The sequence below is a fragment of the Lactuca serriola genome, chromosome 1, assembly GCF_051521515.1.
Source record: "Lactuca serriola cultivar US96UC23 chromosome 1, Lser_US96UC23_V15, whole genome shotgun sequence".
Lineage (NCBI taxonomy): Eukaryota > Viridiplantae > Streptophyta > Magnoliopsida > Asterales > Asteraceae > Lactuca > Lactuca serriola.
Window position 1 is genome coordinate 125533951 of NC_136408.1, and position 8735 is coordinate 125542685.

At 37.0% G+C, this 8735-nt stretch overlaps 1 pseudogene; it reads left to right on the forward strand.

Annotated features, from left to right (window-relative positions):
* The first annotated feature begins 8206 nt into the window (after positions 1-8206).
* On the forward strand, positions 8207-8509 carry LOC145061266 (secreted RxLR effector protein 161 pseudogene; annotated as a pseudogene).
* Positions 8510-8735: the final 226 nt, after the last annotated feature.

Genomic DNA, 8735 nt, shown 5'->3' on the forward strand with positions numbered 1-8735 from the left:
CGACCATTTACTTCTTCAGTATTCCTACTGAAGTTTTATCACTATATAAGACATGGTTCTCTGAACTAATCAACTCCTTTCGCAGATTTATACTAATCGGACTCGATTCTTTATGACATTAAGATTTGAACGATAATTATCTTCTTAGTCATACCGAAACGAAGGTAACGACACACATGAATAAAACAAAATCATTTACTAGCTTCTTGGTAACCTTGTGACTTTTTTCCTGATCCAAGTGTGAGTCTTGTGCTTCCAGTAGTATAGGCCTCTACTACTATTCACACATACTCATACTCGTCCCAAGTATTGTCTCGCAGTTCCCAAGTTACCATTCAAAAGTTTTCACAAAGAAAATTATTACACATGAATGTGTTCAAACAAATACATACAACAGTTTCTCCTAGACTCAAATAGGGTTTTCACGTTTCTATCAAACATATATTGGATTACCTATACTTGCCTTCTAGGATTCTTCTCATGCATATGCTCGATTTAATATATCCTAATACTTTTCCATAGGTCAATAGAAACTTTACTTCTATTTCTTCATATAAATTCTTTCTCGAGTAGTGTCTACTCTATAAGACACACTATTCCAAAATTTACTCTACCAGCATGGAGACAAACGGTCTTCTACTCATGCAAACCATCATGCACATTTGTTCATTTCATTATTCTTCCTTGTCATCGTCATTCCTGTATATGAGTAAGTCTTCTTCTCTTAGGTGTATTCCTTTAAGTCTACTTCATAGGAGTCTATCCTAGGAAGTATGCAATATGGTTGCACTTCAGCAAGTTCTACTAGCTTCAACTTGGTTCTCTGTTATTATTGACTACAACATCTCTTCTCATACAATATTATGAGTGTATTGCTTCTTCAACTAAGCATTCTACCTTACTTAAACAAGTAAGTTGCTTATCTTTTTACCACTAAATGACTCAATTCACCATCCCAATCTTGTATGTTAAAGTCGACTTAACACACAATGGAACTTCTATAAGGATGGGATAGAATTCAATCATCACTTAGTATAATTAAATACTAATTCTGAACATCTTTTATAGGGTTACTACTCGAACTACATACTACATCACAAAGTCTTGGCCTATTGAGTCTGAAAACTTCATTAGCCTTTCTTTTGATCTTCATTTAATTCTTATAAATCTTGCACAACATTCATCGTGATACTGCCGAAGTACTGATCACCATCTTCGGTTCTTTCGACTCTATTAAACAATCACTTCTTCAATTTGTACAGCGGTAGAACAACTTCATGTATTTGCACCAACGCATTTATCTTGCCCAAACGTGTTTCAAACACACATCTTTCTTCCAAAGATGTTATTATATATCAAACATACTTTAAATGTATATTACCACTCTATTCGTATTAATACACTTATTAAGATAACAATTCATATTTATTATTTTATGATATCTCGCGATCGTTTATTTATAAACTTATCGATGTCAACTATCATAAGTCTCTTTATCACTTCAAAAAAATTCTATTACGCAAATTCATAGAATTCTGAACATAAAATTTTCTAAATCAAGGTCGACAACAGACCTTAAGCTTTCTCAAATAATAGCAATTATAGATAAGAACCCTAAGGTATGCTATATTCATTTATCATTTAGCACGTATTAGAATATAAGACATATCTCCTCTTAATATTCTAGTGCTTGACTCCATTAGGTATTCAACCTAAAATATACCACATACATATCGTATCATTTTCACTTAACAATTCTTGTTTAAGCTTAGAAATTCTCAAAACTTCTAGTTCACTTAAACTAATTTTCTTAAAATTTAGAAGTAACTTAATATCTTAGAATACTAGGGTTTATCACTACCCAATCCCCCACTTAAATATTTCCTATGGTTTGTATCCACATACTTATTATGAATCAGCTCATATATTGAGCTTCCAACAGTTTAAGTCTAAATACCAATCTGTGATATTTAGTTCACTTAAACCATTCCTTTGACACCATGATTCAAAGACCCCAACTTTCGTATTTATGAAAGACCCAAACTTTCATACTATTTCAGAAAAAATTTCTTAAGTTACTTCCTCAAAACATGCTACATGCATATTTATAAAACAATATTTTATATTGATAAACTGATTACAAAAGATTGGATACAAACCGACTAAGTTTTATTACATTTCATGTCTACCCAGGAATCTATTATTCATATACATACATGAACATTAAAATACAGAGAAATAGGATTAACTATTCTAAATCTTTCAGCAGTATAAAACTATAATGGATACTCATCACCTGCAATTGTTAAACATTGAGAGGGATAAGTGATAACGTTTAGTGAATTAAATAAATAGACACAATATAATCATATGCCTTATATATACCAATATGAAAAAAGCAAAAGGGAACAAGAACAACAATAGCATATGCGTATCATATGTCAGGCTTTCAATATCAACTCAAGATTTGATTCAAAGATTTACGATCAATGAGACATATCGATTTCAATACTTGATATGCATCAATAAAGTGTTGGCCCAAATGGCACTGAAGACATATAATTTCTGAATAACATTTTGGTAGATTTCAGGCTTAAATCCCTATCTAACCATTTGCCAATACCATAGAATAGAGTTCATTCTCTTACGGAGTCATGCTCTACATAGTTAGAGGCTACATGTCATTCCTATCTAACCTTCTGCCAATGCCATAGAATAGAAGTCATTCTCTTACGAGACATGTTCTACATGGCCAGAGGCTACATACCAGTGCCACTGTGAATCTAAGTCCTTTCACTGATCACATGGTCAAAGGTATAACTTTGCTATTAAAAATAGCGAATAAAAATAACACGGGAAAATAACTCAGAATAAAAACACTGAAAAGCACATAGCACATATAACACATAACATACAATTTTTCCTATATATTGAACTCACCTTAAATTAACTGGGGGTTAAAATAGTAATTTGGACAACACTTCGACTTTAAATATGACTTTCTATGTTGAAAACCAGGAGCTTAATTGAAAACCGGGCTCTGCGAAGGTAGGGCTTCAAAATCGAAAAGATAAAATTTTCGGGCTTCTCGGGAGCTTCGGGACGTGTTTCAAACGCTAAAACTGATACCGGGGCTTCGGGGAAAGTCAAAATGAAGAAAATATGGAAAAAGGGGTAAAAAGTGGTAATTTCTCAAAATTACCCGAGAAGGTTCGCAGCCTCCCTATTTATAGGCGAGGTCCAAAAGTCGGCTGAGAAGGATGAGTCAGCAACGAGGACACGAGGCAGCAGGAGGAACGAAGCATGTGGCTCGCATGCGAGAGGGGGCGGCGGTGGCGAAGCGAGGCTCGGATACGCGTGCAACACGCGTCGACTTCGGACTAGTCGAACGTCTCGGTGACGTAGCAGCTTCGTGCGAGGGACGTGGCAGCAACGAGGGTCTCCGGTGGCTTTGAAGGTTTCGGACACGCAAGGAGCACACGTCTCCGGTTTGCATACGTGGCGCGCATAGAGACGAGTGACGTGGCCGGTACTGTTCATTCGAGATTTCTCGGAAAAAGTGCCCCAATCTTCTAAAATTCATAACCTTCGCATACGAGCTCCGTTTTTGACGTTCTTTATATGCACGCGTAGCTAAAATTATGCTCTACAACTTTTGTTTAGACTTCGTCGGCTAATTTTGAATTGATTTTTAATATTATTATTTTTAACAGACCTGGAAAGAAAAATCCGTTAAAAATTCATAACTTCTTCATCCGACATCCGTTTCCGTCAGACTTTTTACCGTTCTACTACAAATGATGAGACCTTGAATTCTCGTTTAGGATGTATCGGCCAAATATCGCTCGATCTAAAATTCGAGTTTTTAGCTGTCTACTGCTAATCCGAAATTTAGAAAAATCATAACTTCCTCATACGAAGTCAGATTTTGGCGTTCTTGGCGTTCTTTTTATCGAATTTCTCGGTTTAACGAATACTACGACTTTCATTTAGATTACTAAGGCTAAATAGTAGTTTATCAAAAACTCACATTTTATGTCATTGGGTGCCGTGTCGGTTTTGTTGTGAATCTTTGATTGGTCATAACTTCTTGGTGATAACTCAGATTTTGACGAGGTTTTCGCCTACATGTTTCTAACGAGATTCTCTACAACATCAAATAATAAAATTTTACTTATTTCAAATTTTATATTTTCGCTAAATTTTCATTATTTCGCTATTAATTCATAAGACTTCCAATATTTTATGAGTGATTATAAACATAGTTTTACTTCATTTCTAGTAAAAACTAGCTGTTAAAACTCAACACTCAATTTTATTCACTTTTAATAATAACAATACAAAACTTCAGAACGTGTATGTTACAATCATCATAAAGAAATCAAGGACCATGTATCTCAAACGTTATATCAAATACTATATCAAAGTCATATGAGAAAATATATATATCAGTGTCCAAAACAATCCCAAGTTGAAACTGTGGTCTGTGCCATGCGATCATCCTGAGCCCTTCATTTTGCCAGTTGAGGTACCAAAAACCAAAACTGAAATCTGTAAGCATGAAGCTTAGTAAGTCTCCCCAAACTACCACATACCATACACATGTAACATGCAACTAGGAGATATGGGCCCTTCCCACACTTCGCTAACTAGGAGATACGGGCCCTGCCCACACTCCGCTATCTCTGAGATACGGGCCCCACCCACACTCAGCTACTTCGAGATACCGGCCCTGGTCACACTTGGCTACTGTGAGATATAGGCCCCGCCTACACCCAGCTACTATGTCAAAATATAGAAGTATCACACAGACAACATGTATAACTAAATCTACCATTTAGACAAATATCATAATCAAGCAGAGCTATGAGATACGGGCCCCACCCACACTCGACTAATGCGAGATATGGGCCCCGTCCACACTCAATTACTATCATATCATGCTATGGGCCGGCCTTGGTGCCTTAGAACCATTCCTACTGAAGGGAAACTCACCTCATATGACTGACTGCTGAAACTCGAGTGAGGAAATCACTGTCTGCTGCTCCGGCGACTTTCCAGCTATAAATTCCATAATGACACTTAGTCAAAATCTAAAACTATACTTAGGGAAAAATGACCATTTTACCCTTGATCAAAGTCAATGTCCTAGTTAAAGTCAACCTTCCAGGTTGACCAAACTCACCGAGTCAACCTTGTTACTCGTCGAGTCCTTGAATTCAGTGTCTTCGAATCGCGACTCAACCCACCAAGTCACCCCTTGACTCACCGAGTTCTGAAGATATTTGCCATCGCGATTTCTCAAACTGAATCGTTGAGCCATTCTCCGACTCGGCGAGTCCTATGAACATCTTCATGGTTTTCTTCATCAGACTTGTCGAGTTCCTTATGAACTCTTCGAGTCCTTAGTAGGTCTAACATAACTCACTGGTTTCTCATTCCTACAGATCTAGGTAGTTTCCATGGTCCATTTCAACAAAGTTGGAGACTTGTTGGCTTTGCACACCCCAATTATAGCAACCTACTTCTATGAACATGACCATGGCTTCGATGAAAACAGGTTCTCGACCCCTTTTATACCTCTAGAGACTCAAAATCACAGGAAAGAGGGATTGCTTAGCTCGTAACCCAAGAGAAACAACTTATCCTACTCAAAAGGGCCGAAAGACCCAAAAATCAACATACCAAGAGATATAAGCTATGAGTTATCAAGCTAGGAGCTTTTTACCTCAGAAAGTTGCCAAAGATGAGTGTGCTCCTGGATCTAGTTCGCCTTCCACAAGTTTGCTAGCTCCAAGCTCTCTAACAATCTTCAAAAACACAAGAAAAGCACTCAAAACTCAAAGAAGAGGCTCTCAATCAAGTTAGGGTTTTCTAGAGGATAAGGTGGCTGATAAGGGGATTTAAGTTGTTTAAATAGGGTGTAAAACCCCGAAAATAGGGTTTCCTCCAGGCAGTCCTACTCGTCGAGTCTATGCATGGAATCGCCGAGTAAACCATTTAAAACCTGCGTCATGTCTGGCATCTACTCAACGAGTTAGGGCTATAGACTCGTCGACTAGCTCAAAATAAAAGCTTTAATCAAATTAATTAGCGTACCAGGAATGGGGTGTTACAAGTCCCTACCAAACACAATCGAATTTTTGAGCAATAATGATACTAGAACTTGTACATGGAGATTTAAGATGGCCTGTCACACCTCCCACACCCTCTGGGAACAGATATTTCATGCTCCTTGTTGATGACCATTCCATAGCTATGTGGGTTTACATAATGAAGACAAAAGATGAACCCTTCCAAGTTTTCAAGAATTTCAGAGCAGCAATGGAGAATGAATTAGGAGGAAGAATGAAGGTGTTTCGTATAGATCGTGGTGGTGAGTTCCTTTCCAATCAGTTCACCATGTATTGTAGAGAAACCAGGATCGAGAGACATTACAAAGCTCCATACTCCCATAATAGAACGGTGTTATGGAGAGGAGAAACATGACAATCTTGGAGATGGTAAGATGAAACCTGAAAATGTTGTAGGTACCACACATGTTGTAGGGAGAAGCTATAGGACATGATGTGTATATCTTGAATAGAATAAACTCAAAATCTCTCAAGGAGACTGTACCATACGAGTTGTGGACTGGAAGAAAGCCAAACATAGGATACCTTAGGGTGTTTGGATGTGTCACCCCATGAAGACAACATAAAGCCACTTAAATAAGTTAGATGATAGAATTAAAAGGGTGGTACACCTTGGAATTTAGAAAGAACGGAGGCATACATATTTTGAATCTAGATTTAGGGTCGATTTATGTAAGTAGAGATGTAAATTTGAAAAAAGCAAGTATGGTTATAGGAGGAGGCAATCAAAGTCAAGTCAACACCTGGTATGAGTTTTACGATGGAGAGTTATAACCTAAATAAAATTGAAGATATTTAAGATGGATCAGTACCAGATACCCTTGAAGAAGTCGATTATGGGATGCCATAAAACAATGATGCATGTATATAAAGTGGGTCAGTGTCCATTACCTCTTAGATGAACTCACAGATGAGTCTATAGGTCAGTCTAATTATAGACTCATTGCAAGTTAATCATGTTATGAATTTATCACCGCCACACCCATCGTTACCTGCAACTCCAACTTCTTTTGTCAGTTTGCCAAGCAAAACATCGAGTTCTACAAGTAGCGGTGCACCTAAATGGTAACGATTTCTAATGAGCTATACAAACATACTGATCAACTGATATTGATTCATGATAATGAAGAACCAACCCTGTATATAGAAGCAAGCAAAAAAATAAAGTGGATCGAAGCCATGAGAACAGAGCTCAATTCAATTGAGAAAACCAAGACATGGAATATGGTTAGACATCCAAAAGGACGAAAAGCCATTGGATTGATGTGGGTCTTCAAGGTGAAAAGAGACCTAACTGGAAGAATACTAAAGCATAAAGCATGATTGGTGGAACGAGGTTACGTCTAGAAACATGGAATTGACTATGAAGATTGGTGCTATGAATTTACCAAGCTTGAAACGGTGTGTGTCCTTGTAGCAACCCATGGATGGCTGATACATCACTTAAATGAAAAATTAGCTTTTCTAACTAGAAATTTGGAGGAAGGACTTTATGTGTTAGAGCCTAAAGGTTTTGATAAACGATACCAAAAACACAAAGTTTATAAGTTCACAAAAGCATTTTACGGGGTTAAGCAAGCACCTAGAGCTTGGAATGCTTGTTTAGAAATGTACTTAAAAAGTTTTGAGTTCAAAAGATGCTCTCAAAACTACTCTGTATATATACAAGAAACAAAGTTGGAAAAGTTTTGATTGTGGTTGTGTATGTAGATGACCTACTGGTGATAGGAAATTGCAAAGAAAAATTAGTCACTTTCAAGACACTAATGAACAAAAGGTTTGAGATGAGTGACTTAGGTTTACCATCTTACTCCCTTGGGATAGAAGTGATTCAATTTGAAGGTGGGATAAATTTAAAGCAAGAGGCGTTTGCTAGACAAATTCTTGAAAGAATAAAGACGATAGACTGTAACTCCACTAAATGTCCAATTGATCAGAAGTTGCAGCTGAAGAAGGATGAAGAGGGGGAATTAGTCAATCCAACTGAGTAAAGAAGTATTGTGGTAAACTTGATGTATTTAACACATACTCGTCCCCACTTATCATTTGTAGCTGAAGTACTTAGTAGGTTCATGGAAAAACCAACTGAAAAGGACCTCCAAGTGGTGAAATGTATTCTGAGGTACATAACGGGCACTTTGGATTATGGTCTAGTCTACTCAAAAGGAGAGAAAGAAATCAAGATTGTTGGTTATTCTGGCAATGATTTGGCGATGGATGTAAACGATAGGAAAAGTACAAGTGGCATGGATTTCTACATCAATGAGAATATAGTTACATGGGGTTCTCAAAAACAGCGAAATGTAGCTTTATCTTCATGTGAAGTAGAGTTTATAGCAAACAGCATGGCAATATGCCAAGTTATATGGTTATGATACCTTATTACTAAGATAACCATACAAATTAAAGATAACACCTGCAAATTTGCATATTGATAACAAGTTTGCCTTAGACCTATTTCACGAGAGGAGCAAGCATATTGACACATGATTCCATTTCATTAGAGAATATGTGGAAAAGGAAGAAGTGAAGGTCACTAATGTATGCAGCAGGGAACAAAAGGCAGATATACAAACAAAAGTCACTGGAAAAGTGAAACAT